The sequence below is a fragment of the Vanacampus margaritifer genome, chromosome 20 (genome assembly GCF_051991255.1).
Source record: "Vanacampus margaritifer isolate UIUO_Vmar chromosome 20, RoL_Vmar_1.0, whole genome shotgun sequence".
Classification (NCBI taxonomy): Eukaryota; Metazoa; Chordata; class Actinopteri; order Syngnathiformes; family Syngnathidae; genus Vanacampus; species Vanacampus margaritifer.
This window is the reverse complement of record NC_135451.1, coordinates 13,972,657-13,983,533: the sequence shown is the minus strand read 5'-3', so window position 1 is coordinate 13,983,533 and position 10,877 is coordinate 13,972,657.

Here is a 10,877-nt window from a genome sequence, read left to right as displayed (position 1 = left end):
CCTCTGATTATAAAGGTGTAAAATTTATGGCGAAAAATAAATTGTAAGAATATATGATAAAAAAAAAAAAATACAATTACTGTCACTCCACTACGCCAAGTTATCATAAACAAAAAATCCATAACGTATTAACTGAGTATGTTTTAAAAGCAAATGGAGCTGCACTTGCTGAACCCGCATTTCAATCTACAATAAATGATCGGCCTGACTTCCTCGCAATCATCATCGTCAGGATCCATGCAGCCGTAAGCTTGCTTTTACTGGTGAATACAGAAAGCGAAGCGCTTTATAGTGCATTAAATGACGTTGTGGGGGGCTTCGTATGCTTCCGTATAATCACATTATATATGATATTAGCCAGAACACGTCCACATAGGACACTTGGCCTTCGTGTCGGATTAAAGCCAATCAGCGTCCTGCGATGGCTGCGCCGCCTGCGACGATTTGCATGCGGCGAGGGCGAGATGGCGGGCCGAGTCGACGCTATCGGCCGTAAATCCCGGCGGCGGCGGCGGTCGGCATGGCAGGAAATGATGTGACTCTGGCAATTGATGTCAAATAACTTTTGAGGACGTGGCGAGCGCGGCGGGAGCGATAACTCTTCTTCTTCTTGCTTCCCCGGGAGGTTTAATTGAGACGTTTCTCTTGATCTGTGTTGTTGAGATGTCATGTAGCTCGCTCTTTATCGCGCCCGAGCGAAGGTCACGCCGACTGTTTGAGTGGCCCCGCTTAAGACGCAACATGGTCGGCTAGACGGAAGGCTTCGGACCCTGTTGGAGAAATATAGTCTCAAATCGTCTTTACTCATAGGAATGAATGGAAATGCTATTAATCCGTTCTAGCCGCTAAACAATTTTTTTTTAACAACACTTAAAAGTAAAATAAATGGAGTTAAAATTAGAATATATTTTCGGTTTCATTTCATTTATTTTTTTTTAATTAAAAAAAAAAAAGATTTTTATTTTTTTTTACCAGGGGCTTATTTTAATTTGAATATAATGTAGTTTTTATTTTCATTTTTTGGCTTCATTAATTATAATGACATTTATTTAAAAAATTACAACTAAATCAAATATTTTGGGGACTTTTTTTTTTTTTTCATCAGCCCTGATTAAAAAGCACCCAAAATATCTAATAAACATTTGTCCGATTGTTGCATTAATAACGGCCCCTGATCATAAAAGCGAGTGCCCCGATACTCCACATTAATAATAGTATTGTGTACATTTTGCAAATGATGCTTAACCTCAGCTCTTTGCAGAGGATAAAGAACACGTGACCGTGAGTACTCTCATTTTGACTTGTGTTACTGCATTTGTGTTTAAATATCAGGTGCTTAAAGGCTTGCCGTATGTATGCGTTAGCAATAGCATTTAGCTCGCACACTAAAGGCTAAGATGGCGCCCTGGAATTTGATCAAAATGACAGCTTCAAACCAAAATGGCCGACTTCTTTTATGGGTCGCTGAGATTGTTCCCCAGTTTTTGTCTTCACACCTGGCTTCACTAGGAGCTGCTGTTTTGGTTAGCAACAAGGCTGCAAATGTGTTGAAGCAGCTGCTGGCATGTGACTGTTGATGAGATTGACTAACAAAGTTCATCATTGTGGTCATAGCTCATTATTGACCCCCCCTTGGATGATTAGGCTTCAACCAGTGAAGGAAGGCAAGGACGACTTGGGTGGGGGTGGCGCCCCCCCCCCCCTTTCCGTGACACGACCACTTCCGCCAGGCGCACTCGATTGGTGGGATGAATTATGGCTGTTGAGAATTAAAAGGTCCCCGGTGTCAAAATAATTCACGATATTATGCATATCTGGACGGATATGTGGATTAGGAAGATAATAAAAGCGGCGGCGGCGGGGGGGTTGGGGGGTGTTCAAGGTCCAACAAGTGCGTGCACGTACAGGCCCCGTCAGTCAGCACGTGTGTGTGCTGGACACACACACATACATACACGCACACACCCAACCTGAGATTTGAGCGTAATTGTCCCAAAACTGCTCATCAACGGATGTGCCTGCCGCCATTAGCGGCCGGCAATATGCTGTGACATTCGCATTTGCCTCTGTGACAGGTTATTAGAGCGCCGTAATTAAGCTCACTATCCTGCCGTAGGATTGTTTCAAAAATAAAACACACACACATGCACGATTTCAATCATAAATACATGAATGATGTGGATTTTTTTACAGCCAGGTGTAAAAGTGGATTTTGAGTTCATGTCACGTGACACTTGAGATTGGTAAGTATTTTTTGCTTTTTCTTTGCTTTATTTATTTATTTATTTTTGTCTTTGCGGTGCTACCATTAAAGTTAGCAGTGAGAGGATGTGTTTTTTTTCTTGGGTCCGACCGATTAATCGGACGATATTAGTTTTATTAAAATCGGTAAAAATTGTGTTTTATTTACCGATTTTTGCTGATATTTTATTTTTGATTAAGGTACCAAAAAAGAAGCTTTTTTATTCATTATGTTTTATAAATTAATCGACCATGTTTTTGTTTTTTTTAACTGTTGTATGACCGAAATGTCACATACCTGTATAACACATTGCATGTTGAGTTGATAATTATATGATAATTATATGAGAGGATGTGTTTTTTTTTTCTTGGGTCCGACCGATTAATCGGACAATATTAAGTTTTATTAAAATCGGTAAAAATTGTGTTTTATTGACCGATTTTTGCTGATATTTTATTTTTGATTAAGGTACCAAAAAAATAAGCTATTTTATTCATTATATATTTTATAAATGAATCTCCCATGGGTTTTAACTGTTGTATGACCGAAATGTTACATATAACACATTGCATGTTGAGTTGATAATTTATATGAGAGGATGTTTTTTTTTTTTCTTGGGTCCGACCGATTCATTGGACGATATTAGTTTTATTAAAATCGGTAAAAAAAATTGTTTTATTTACCGATTTTTGCTGATATTTTATTTGGGATTTAGGTACCAAAAAATAAGCAATTTTATTCATAATATTTTTTTATAAATTAATCTACCATGTTTTTTTGTTTTTTTTTAAACTGTTGTATGACCGAAATGTTGAAATGTCACATATAACACACCGCATGTTGAGTTGATAATTATATGAGAGGATTTGTTTTTTCTTTTCATGGGTCCAACCGATTAATCGGCCGATATTAGTTTTATTAAAAATCGGTAAACATTTTAACGTTTTTTTTTTTTTTTTACTGATTTTTGCTGATATATTATTTTCTATTGAGGTACAAAAAAAGGTTATATTATTCATTATATATTTGATTAATTATTCATCTAAAAAAACAGCATTTTATGACTTAAATGTTTCTTCGCACGTTGAGTTGATAATTCTCTGAATTTTTCCTTTGGTATTATTCCGCATTGTCCAAATGTTGTTCATGTGCTGCCGTGTGAAAATCCGAGCGAGGGTAATAAAAAATAAAAAAAGAAGTAAGGTGTGAGTTAAAATTTGCGCTGGCTATTACACAACTTAAGACAAGTGGACGTTGTTTTAAGCAGCGAGGCCCATCTGCTGTGCCCCCACTTTTGTCCACATGGTGTGTGAATATGATAACACCTGAGAAATGGAATATAATTTGAAGCAATAGTCTCCAGAAATGTGTAAAAAAAAAAAAAATTGAAAAAGAGTGTATTTGAATTGACAGGATCCAAAGCGCACCTTCACATAACGACGTGTTGATGTTAAATAGTGGAGCAGCGAGGCCTGTGTAGCGTTGCCTTTGTGGCACACTCGCTGAACAGAAGGTCCCCCCCCCCCACTCCTCACCCCCCCTCCTTCATAACGGTGGCAGATGGCTGCAGATGAATCCCTCATAATCATGTCAGGACGGCTCGTCCGATCCCGATTCATCTCTTTAAACACATTTCATGCTTGCACAAAGATGGAGGCGGCCGGCGCGTGGCAAAAGCACACAAAGATTGTCCTTGCAAACAAGCGTTGCCGCTCCCTAACACCACTTAATCATCGGCGCTCCTGTTATTGCGCCGCGCAGCCGCTCCCGAGCGCAATCAAGTTGTTTCCACCTTTCGCGCGCTTCCCGTGAAAATTCATTTGAACTACTTCTACTTAACATTTTTTTTCCACTTTTGTTCACAAGAGTCTGAAAACCTAGATTATTTTTTTATTGTACATTTAGAACAGATGAAAAAAAAAATTGTGATTAATCGTGAGTTAACTCGTGAATTCATGCGATTAATTACAATTAACATTTTAAGCGCCGGACGCTCCTAATTTTTTTATAATTTTTTCTTTTTGAATCACATCAGTTGAATCAAAATTTTCATTGTAATTAATCACATGAGTTCAATAATTAACTCACGATTAATCACAAATTTTATATCTGTTCTATATCTACCGTAAAATATTTTTTCAAAGTTTTTATGCTCTTGTTAACATAAAAGTGGGGGAAAAATGTTAAACTAATACAATTTTTTTTTTCTAGGCGCGTCGGACAATTACTTCAATAGTTAACTCACGATTAACTCGTTCACTGCCATTGACGGCAAAAATTCATTTGAACTACTTCTATTAGTTTAACATTTTTTTCCGCTTTTGTTCACAAGAGTGTGAAAACCTAGATTTTTTTTTTATTGTACATTTAGAACAGATGAAAAAAAAATTGTGATTAATCGTGAGTTAACTCGTGAATTCATGCGATTAATTACAATTAACATTTTAAGCGCCGGACGCCCCTAATTTTTTTATAATCTTTTCTTTTTTCTTTTTAAATCACATCAGTTGAATCAAAATTTTCATTGTAATTAATCACAGGACTTCAATAATTAACTCACGATTAATCACACATTTTATATATTCTAAATGTACCGTAAAATATTTTTTCAAAGTTTTTATGCTCTTGTTAACATAAAAGTGGGGGAAAAATGTTAAACTAATATAATTTTTTTTCTAGGTGCGTCAGACAATTACTTCAATAGTTAACTCACGATTAACTCGTTCACTGCCATTGACACCAAAAATTAATTTGAACCACTTCTGTTTAACATTTTTTTCCACTTTTGTTAACAAGAGTGTGAAAACCTAGATTTTTTATTGTACATTTAGAACAGATGAAAAAAATTGTGATTAATCGTGAGTTAAGTAGTGAATTCATGCGATTAATTACAACTAACAACTAACATTTTAAGCGCCTGACGCCCCTAATTTTTTTATAATCTTTTCTTTTTTTGTTTTAAATCACATTAGTTGAATCAAAAATTTCATTGTAATTAATCACATGACTTCAATAATTAACTCACAATTAATCACAAATTTTATATCTGTTCAAAATGAACAAAGTATTTTTTTTCCAAAGTTTTCATACTCTTAACATAAAAGTGGGGGGGGAAGGTTAAACTATTAGTGTCAGGAAAATATTTTTTTAATCGTAATTAATCGCATTGCTTCACTTGCGATTAATCAAAAATTTGATATCTGTTCAAAATGTACAATAAAGTATTTTTTCAACGTTTTCATGCTCTTGTTAACATAAAAGTGGGGAAAATTTTAACCAAAAGAAATATGGCTGCATTTTTTAATCATTGATGCAGTCATTTTATAATAATTCATAAAATTGAGTTAAAATGAAAAAGATGTACTGTACTGAAAAAAAAAAAGAAAAAAAAAAGAGTGTGACATTGATTTGTGTTGAGATAATTTTTCTGCCACTAGATGGCATAATTGCTTTCATAAGACGTTGGTGGCGTTTCCTTTCATATTAAGAGCTATCTAATCTTTAACCTGGAGTAACCTTTTTAAAATTGTAAAATACAACTTGATCTCCACAAATATATGCATTATTATTATTATTTATTACTGCTAAATTTCGACGTGGACGTTTCTCATTTTTAAGCTTCCAATGACAAACAAAAAAAACAACAACAAAAAGTGTATAAAATAAATAAATAAATAAATAAATAAATCCCTCTTTCCGCAAAGAAATGACCCAAGTAAAATGACAAATAATGACATCATCAAATTTTAAATGATATTTTTGAGAACGGTTCCCCAGCATGTGTCTGGGCTGCCCTTATAAAGTATCAATCTTTCTAACAAGCTTTTATTGAGTCCCGCAAGGGCGCTGACAATTTGCCATAAAGTGAATTGTGATTTTTTTTTTTCTTTTTCTTTTTCCATTTCTGTCGACCCCCCCCCCCCCCCCTCGCACCCACCACCCCCCTTGTCAGCCATGATAATTGTGGATCAGGTGACGCTGGTCTCACCTCATTTCAGGGGCCATGCTCGACTAGGGCCATTCTCTCCACTCAAAGGCCACATCATTGCACCCCCCCCCACTTCTCATTAAACCCTCCTCTCTCTCTCTCTCTCTCTTCGCTCACTTCCATGTTCCACATCGCAGATTTGTTTAGCGCTTGTTTTCTGACTGGATGCCCTCCTCCGCCTCCACATTAACCCCTTGAGTGAAGACCGACACTTTATCAAGTAATCGCTTGGAGACATTTTTTTTTATAAGAATTGTCCAAATCCATTGAAATTAGAGCTGTCAAAATTAATTGATGTGCAAGTAATCGATTATCAAATTAATCGACAACTATTTTCATAATCGAGAAGTCGTTTGGAGCCATTTTTTTTCAATTTGAAATTGTCCAAATCCTCTGATTTCAGCATGTCAACAGTATTTGTTGAATTGAAAATTTTAGAGCTGTCAAAATGACTTGATTAAATCGACAAGTAATCGATTAGCATATTAATCGATAACTATTTAAATTATTAAGTAATCTCTTGGAGACATTTTTTTATTTAAAATTGTCTAAATCCATTGAAATTAGAGCTGTCAAAATTAATTAATGTGCAAGTAATCGATTATCAAATTAATCGACAACTATTTTCATAATCGAGAAGTCGTTTGGAGCCATTTTTTTCAATTTGAAATTGTCCAAATCCTCTGATTTCAGCATGTCAACAGTAATTGTTGAATTGAAAATTTTAGAGCTGTCAAAATGACTTGATTAAATCGACAAGTAATCGATTATCATATTAATCGACAACTATTTAAATGATCAAGTAATCGCCTGGAGACGTTTTTTTTTATTTAAAATTGTCCAAATCCATTGAAATTAGAGCCGTCAAAGTTACTCGATTAATTGATTATCATATTAATCGACAACTATTTTAATAATAAAGTCATTGTTTGGAGACATTTTTCAATTTAAAATTGTCCAAATCCATTGAAATTAGAGCTGTCAAAATTAATTAATCTGCAAGTAATCGATTATCAAATTAACCGACAACTATTTTCATAATCGATAAATCGTTTGGAGCCATTTTTTTTAATTTTGAAATTGTCCTAATCCTCTGATTTCAGCATGTCAACAGTAATTGTTGAATTGAAAATTTTAGAGCTGTCAAAATGACTTGATTAAATCGACAAGTAATCGATTATCATATTAATCGACAACTATTTAAATGATCAAGTAATCGCCTGGAGACGTTTTTTTTATTTAAAATTGTCCAAATCCATTGAAATTAGAGCCGTCAAAGTTACTCGATTAATTGATTATCATATTAATCGACAACTATTTTAATAATAAAGTCATTGTTTGGAGACATTTTTCTATTTAAAATTGTCCAAATCCATTGAAATTAGAGCTGTCAAAATTAATTAATCTGCAAGTAATCGATTATCAAATTAACCGACAACTATTTTCATAATCGATAAATCGTTTGGAGCCATTTTTTTAAATTTGAAATTGTCCTAATCCTCTGATTTCAGCATGTCAAAAGTTATTATTTAATTGAAATTAGAGCTATCAAAATGAATCAATTAATCTGCAAGTAATCGATTATCAAATTAATCGACAACTATTTTCATAATCGGGAAATCGTTTGGAGACATTTTTTTTTCAATTTGAAATGGTCCTAATCCTCTTATTTCAGCATATCAACAGTATTTATTTACTGATTTCTGTAGTCGTTCATGAAAGACGACTGATTGTTACTTTGGAAATCAATAAATAAATAAAATATAATGATAAATAAAAATTTGTAATGCACTTAAATGCGAAATCTAAATTAATCTGATTAATCAATTGAATAATTAATCAACAACACATTTGGCCTCTCGTTCAGACAATCCGAGTTGCTAGTGAACAAAACAATTCTTGTCGTCATTCTTTCCCCAAACAAACTTTTGATGTGCGTGTTGTTAAATTATTCATGAAGAAGGAAGCAGCCGAAGAACGCTGATTAACATGAAATAACAATTTGCTAATTTATGGAAACTCGCAATTAACTCGCCTTATTCGCCGTGACCGCATGAAACATTCATAAACGCACGCGGTGACTTCTTTGATTCCACTCTCGTCATCAATTGTGGATCTTTTGATTTTTTTGAACGTTTTGTCGACTGGCAATAATTGAGAAACCACACAAGTTGATAGCGCTAATCAAGTGTGGCAGAATTGTTATTATTATTTCTTATTATTATTCGATTTAAAAAAAAAAGAAGTTTTTTAACCAGCCCTATAAAAATAAAAAATAAAAAGAGTAAAAAAAATGCAGAGTGAGAGCAATTTAGTTCTATTTGCTGATTAATTTGGGCCCACCTGTGATGCTGGCTGCGCTAAGTAGCTACATCAGTTTTAATTAGGACCCTCACCGAGTGGCTCGCTAGCAAAAATGAGGGTATTAATTATCACGTTTAGCGGTTATCACAGTGACAAACGGCGACGCAGGAGGAAGACTCCCTCCCCAAAAAAAAAAAAAAAAAAACGACTTTTCTATCTCACTTCCTGTCTTTCAAACAACCTTGGACTGTTTGCCTCGGGTTCGATCGCTGCTTGTGTAATTTTTAGAATCGGGAAGGTACTGCATGCCTAGGTGGCGCTATAGAGTGATTTTTTATTTATTTTTTTGCTGTGTGTGTGCGCATTTTTTCCATTGGATGTCATTCCTTCCACTTTTCCATCTAAATGAATGGAGGGTACGTTGAGATTTTTTATTTTTTTTATATCAATTTCAACTTGCTTCAAAACTTCACGCCTCCCGGGTTCAAGTGTTCTTTTTAATCATTTATCTTTCAACTACATTTAATACTTTGTAATTGTCAATTTACCTCATAAGCATTCAGCTATCAGCATTTCTACGCATTTTCTGATGAAATTCTGTTTATTATTATTTTAGTTTATTTTATTTTTAATGCATTTTTTTTTTAATATTTTATATTATTATTTATTTCAATTTTATTTTTAATTATTTAAAAAATATATATTTTTTATTTTTTAATGAATTGGTCTGTCCAAAGAATTTAACTCATTCACTGCCATTGACGGCTATAGACGTCAAAAATTCATTTGAACTATTTCTATTCGTTTTAACATTTTTTCCACACTTTTGTTAACAAGAGTATAAAAACCTAGATTTTCTTTTTAATTGTATTAGAACAGATATAAAATTTGTGATTAACTGTGAGTTAACTAGTGAAGTCATGCGATTAATTATGATTTTTAATCGTCTATTTTTAATAATCTTTATTTAGAATTTTTTTTTTTTTAAAAATTTAAAAAATGATTAAACATATTTTATTTATATATATATATATATATATATATATATATATATATACTGTATATATATACAGTATATATATATACAGTATATATATATATATATATATACTGTATATATATACAGTATATATATATACAGTATATATATATATATATATATACTGTATATATATACAGTATATATATATACAGTATATATATATATATATATATATATATAAATAAAATATGTTTAATCATTTTTTAAATTTTTAAAAAAAAAAAATTCTAAATAAAGATTATTAAAAATAGACGATTAAAAATCATAATTAATCGCATGACTTCACTAGTTAACTCACAGTTAATCACAAATTTTATATCTGTTCTAATACAATTAAAAAGAAAATCTAGGTTTTTATACTCTTGTTAACAAAAGTGTGGAAAAAATGTTAAAACGAATAGAAATAGTTCAAATGAATTTTTGACGTCTATAGCCGTCAATGGCAGTGAATGAGTTAAATTCTTTGGACAGACCAATTCATTAAAAAATAAAAAATATATATTTTTTAAATAATTAAAAAATTACTATATATATATATATATATTGTATATATATATATATATATATATATATATATATATATATATATATATATATATTGTGTATATATATATATATATATATATATATATATATATATATAAAAGGATTTTAAAAAATTAGGGGCGTCAGGCAATTAATCGCATGACTTCACTAGTTAACTCGCAAATTTTAAATGTTCTAAATGTACAAAAAAAAAATCTCGGTTTTCATACTCTTGTTAACAAAAATGGGGGGAAAAATGTTAATAGTTAATTAATAGTTCAAATGAAATTTTTTTTAAGTCTGTATCTGTCAATGGCAGTGAATGAGTTAAACGACGCCATCTCGTCAGGATTTTCAACCCAGTTCAGCCACCTGATGACCCCCCCCCCACCTCCACCCCCAACAGCTCCCCCATTTATTTGATTGAGGCATTTATTCATTCACATTTACAGTTGAAAAGCTTCCAACTATAGTCGCTCCTCACACCTTGGCCGCCGTCCGTCTACGTCGTCTCCCAGAAAAAGCGCCATATTCATCATCATCATCATCATCATCATCATCACCCTATTAAACATTCCGCTTTACCAACCTCGCCACTTCACATTTGCATACAGAGTGGACCACAATTTAAAGGTACACGATACACGTTTTTACCGTAATGCCTCAAATTGATGTGACAGGAAAAAGTAAAGTAGCACATACAGACCCCCACCCACAACCCCCCCCCCCCCTCCCTGTGTGTGTGTGTATGTTTGCGTCACACGGCGGCGTTGACC